This window comes from Danio aesculapii, chromosome 18 (assembly GCF_903798145.1).
Source record: "Danio aesculapii chromosome 18, fDanAes4.1, whole genome shotgun sequence".
Classification (NCBI taxonomy): domain Eukaryota; kingdom Metazoa; phylum Chordata; class Actinopteri; order Cypriniformes; family Danionidae; genus Danio; species Danio aesculapii.
Genome location: NC_079452.1, coordinates 1,023,432 through 1,028,613, shown reverse-complemented (window position 1 = coordinate 1,028,613; position 5,182 = coordinate 1,023,432). Strand labels below are relative to the sequence as shown.

The window sequence follows — 5,182 nt, the reverse complement described above, 5'->3', positions numbered from 1 at the left end:
CCTGCAGTTATGAATTAAATAGCAGTTTTACAGGTTTTTTTTTATTAATTACTGTCTCTTTTTTTATTAAAAATATTTTAAACTTGTAAAACAAATTTTTGAGGGGCAACTGATCACAAAGAGCTGGAACAGATCTTTTAATCCCAGTTGCTTTGCAAATTCTGTTCTGTGGACATTTTAATACACTCTTGTCAATAAATTTGGTGGGCAGAGAAAGCCGCATTCCCATATCACAGTGGGCCTCAAAGTCACTGGGATTTGAATCCTATTTTAACATCAGGACACTTAAAACAAGAGAGACTTATGTTTATATCACTCCAATTTGACTGTGGACAAATTACCTAAACACAGTTCTGTCCAAACAGCTTTCAAAAGATGATTTTGCATCATAGGTGCTCTTTAATACAGTTTATTTGTAAATGTTTTAAGGCTTGTAAAAATGTCTGTGTAAACACATGTAAACAAAACATTGTAATGTTGATATAACCATCGTGTTTAATTTCTGAATATGGTTTATATAGTAACCTTTCCCATCAGATGTTGCTTTGTATTTTTTTCAGGTTTACATAGGATTATGTAACATTTAGGTACAAAAATGCAGAATAGTAAACCAAAACTTGAGGCTAATATGGCAAATATCTCCACAGCTACAGTAAATTTCCCAGGAGGACTGACATAAGCTGGAATAAACGTGATCCATACTGCACAGAATATAAGCATACTGAATGTGATGAATTGGCTTCATTGAAGTTGTCAGGCAGTTTGCGAGCCAGAAAAGCAAGAATAAAACACAAGACAGCAAGTAGGCCAATATAACCAAGCACAGCCCAGAAACCTATATTAGAACCCAAATTGCACTCAAGAACAATCTTTTCTTGATAATATTTTAAGTTTTTGTGGGGAAATGGGGGTGACATTGTTAGCCACAGCACACATATAAGAACCTGTATAAGTGTCAAAGCAAATACACTTAGTCGTTGCTGTACAGGACCAAACCACTTCATGATATTACTTCCTGGAAGTGCAGCTTTAAAAGCCATTAACACCACTATTGTTTTCCCCAGAACACAGGAGATACAGAGGACAAAGGTGATTCCAAATGCTGTGTGGCGCAACATACAGGACCAATCAGTGGGGCGACCAATGAAAGTAAGAGAACACAAGAAACATAGAATCAATGAGAAGAGCAACAGGAAGCTGAGCTCTGAGTTGTTGGCTTTTATTATTGGAGTGTCTTTCTTGTGGTAAAACAGGATGGCCATTAGCGCAGTTAATACTGCACCAAACAGTGAGAAGATGACTAGAACTATACCCATAATTTCTGTGAAAGACAGAAATTCTACATCCTTTAAAACACATTTATTTTTCTCAGCATTAGACCAGTATTCCCCTGGACACTGTTTGCAGTTATTTGAATCTGAAAAAAAAAGTAAAGATCATTACTTTTAGAGATAAAAGGATATTATTTATCCCCTCTGCTTGGAATCTACTCCATCCAGAACTGCAACGTATGAAGGAAAAAAAACTAAAAATAACAATTTTCCTTGAATCTGTGAGATGGGCTGAAGATTACCTGTCTGATTACTGATTTCTCCTTCTGCACATGGAATACAGTCATAACAGCAGACAGGCCTTCCTTTCTGAGCAGCCTTCCTAGAGCCTGGAGGACAGCTCTCACTGCACACAGACCTTGGCTTCTACATAGAAAAATACATTGTTTTCTTAGTTATTCATACTAATTCCATAGCAATCATTCAGTTAACAGTGCTTTCGTTTTGTTTAAACTCTTTCTGTACTGCGGTCGATGGTTACTTTTGGCCATATACATGTTATAGGGCATAGGCTTTTACTCTAAGATGTTTATTGTTGATTTATTTTTGGTAAAAAAAAAAAAACATAAAACAAACAACTAAATAAATACATATATAAAACAATGCTTTGCATAGTTATATAATGATTACATATTATATAACAATATGTTGATTACATTTTTTCTTAAACAGTGAATTGTAATTTAAAACTCAGACCCAAAAAAATTGAGGATTTTGATCTTTGATTGCAAACATATTACTGTCATTTACATCCAGTTGTCCTCCAGCCCAGATTATGTTTTCAGTGTGAAGCACAAATCGCTGGTGAGGAGGCAGTGAGGCATCATAGTACCCAATTGGTTTAAACTGGATGGATTCATTTGCATCCTTCTGCCAGTTCACAACTTCATATTGGGCTACTGTGGCACCAGTGCTGTCAAATGACACATTATCTCCCAGTTTAAGTGTGAAATTTATCTTTTTCAGAGCCCCAACAACCTATTGAGGAATAGACATTTTAAAAAACTTTTTATCTGGATATCTTCTCTACCTTACTGCATATTTATTCAATGCCCTATTACTAAAATAAATCTGTCTATCCATTTACCTGCTGTGGTTGTATTGCAAGGCCTTTTTCACAGCCGTCTTCTTTGCATTTGAGTAGACTGTGTAGTGACTGAGCTACAGCATAAACTGCTTTGTAGACATTGGTTGAATATCTTTGTTCGGGTACATCTTCATTGTAGTTTTTTAGCAACAGTAGATCCTGATATATACCACAGCTTAAAGAATATTGGGAAGAATTCGCTCCTGTCACTGTGCATGGAAAAGCTGTTCCCAGAATGATTTTATGACATAATCTGCAAAAACCTTCGATATCAGTTTTTCTCACTGCAAACCCCAGCGACCCTCCAAGCACAAGAAAACTGTTTGGGGTAATCAAACTCTTTGCAGTTATCCATCCCTCGACTCCAATCATCTGAAGACCTGTAATGTTCTGAATACTAAGTTGTTCAAGTAGATTGTACATTTCAGAACTGGTAAGAAATGCAACAATGACTTTTGCGGTTCCTTTCTTTATTGTGTCAACAACTTTTGGAGTTTTTCTGGTTCTGTTCGGTAGAATTTCACAGAGTACTCCACACAAATTCCTTCCTCCTGAGCTGTATTGAGAAATGTTGTCATTCCATTGTTTCCATAGTCATTATCCGTGTTCACAGCTCCCACCCAAGACCACCCAAAATGCTTGACTATGTATGCAAGTGCTCTGCTCTGATGGTAATCACTAGCGATAGTTCGAAAGAAAGAGGGGTAATCTTTCCTATTGCTGAGACATTCACACGTGGCTGAGGGACTTATCTGGTGAGGAAAAATAAATCTGTAAATAAATAAAAACAGTAACATAAAAACATAAATAATCATTAGCTTACCACTGGAATTTTAAAAGGTCCAGTAGTTCTGGAAAGAATCACTGTAGCAGAAGACTCTGTTTCTCCTATTATAGCATGTATAGGAGACTGCCCAGTGCATCTGTCTCTCCATGTAAACTCTGGACCATTCATCAATGCCATAGTTGCACTCATAGCAGACATTCTGGAACCACATGCATCATAAATTGGTAGCCAACAGTAATATTTGGTAACAAACCTAAACTTCTGTTAATCTCTTCAATGGCATAAATCATGGTTTGAACCATTCGAAAATCTCTTAAACTCACACTGTAAAAATGTGTCAAAACATCAATAGTCATTTCCATTCTTTTACATGTAGTTACTCCTAAAATACAGTACTAGTGCATTGTACTAATTTCATTTCTACTGTATAGATTTTAAATAGCTTGCAAACTAACAAACCTTGAACATGATAGAAGCTGGGGTTTTTGAGTATATGTAAATGAAGTTAATATCTCTGTGCTGTGGACAGAAAAAATTGCTCCAATATTTACATCTCCATCCTTGGATAGCAGCGGATACTTATGATTTCCCATCATTTGACAAAGAGGATTCTCTGCCTTTGTATAAAATATAATTATAAGCACAGTGAATAGAAAGACAGACATTGAAACAACTCTGTTCAATGGAGCCAAATGCACCTGACTTAGTCCAATATTACAACTTTTATATGCATAAGGAGTGTGGATGAGTGATTCTGACATCATAGGGCAGGCCACAGAGTCAAGTTAAGATACAGTAACTCTAAAATGCAGAGATAATGTGTATATAGTGTATGCTTATTAGCAAATAGCCCAGTCATGTTTTATTTTAAAACAAATAAAAAAATAAGTAAAAAAAAATTGTCACTCTCAGACAAACAATCCATCTGAACTCAGTGGTTTAAGTGCTTTACAAGCAGACTTAATTTATGCTTTTTTTAATGCATAAACCTGCTTAGTTGTCTGACACATAGGGAGAAATCAGAATCAGGTGAAGTCAGAATTATTAGTCCCCGCTTGAATTCTCTTTTTTTAATATTTCCCAAATGATGTTTAACAAAGTGTAACGTGGAGTCTGAGACAGTATTAGAATACATATGCAGAAGTTTTATTAAAGGATTTAGGCGGAGACATCAGTGAGTAAACAGGCGGAAAGTTGGCAACACATAAGCAGTCCAATCCAGTCAACAAACACAGGGGCAAAGCCAGACGACATAGTGAGAGTGCAGGCAGAGGTTCAGTATAACAACAAACAGTCCAAAACAGAGCAAGAGGGCAAAGACAGATAACGTACTTGATCAAGGCAGGCAGGGTCATACACAGGCAGGCAGTCATGAAAGTCTCTTGGAAACCGTTTAGTAGTGCAGGCCTTAGCTCTCACTAAAATACTACACAAACAGGAAGTGACTGCAGAGGGAGCGGAGCTGAGAGTCAGTAGTCGGGCGAGGGCTCCCTCTGCTGGCGTAGCGTTACAGAACCCCTCCCTCTAGGAGCGACTCCTGGAGCTCGATGTGGAAGGGAGGAGTTCAGGGTGGTGGGATGGAGGGCCAGGACCATAGAGGAGAGGCAGTCCAGGACCATGAAGCGGACGTGGTCCTGGTTCGTGGAGCGGAGGCGGTCCTGGGGCGTGAAGCAGAGGCGGGCCTGGGCCATGGAGCGGAGGCGAGCCTGGGGCGTGAAGCGGAGGCAGGCCTGGGGCGTGGAGCGGAGGTGGGCCTGGGGCGTGGAGCTGCGAGGGCCTGGAGAGTTGAGCTGCGGAGGGCCTGGAGAGTGGGGCTGCAGAGGGCCTGGAGCATGGATCTGCGGGAGGCTTGATGAGTGGAGCAAAGATCTGTCTGGAGGCTTTGGTTCAGCAGTCATAGATGTGTCATATACCCACAGTGAGTCAGGAGGCCCAAGCTCATGAAGTCCTGACAGTTCATTAAATCCCAGTGGGTCA

At 39.2% G+C, this 5,182-nt stretch overlaps 1 pseudogene; it reads right to left on the bottom strand.

Moving 5' to 3' along the window:
* Positions 1-513: 513 nt before the first annotated feature.
* Positions 514-4,896, bottom strand: LOC130246080 (extracellular calcium-sensing receptor-like; annotated as a pseudogene).
* Positions 4,897-5,182: the final 286 nt, after the last annotated feature.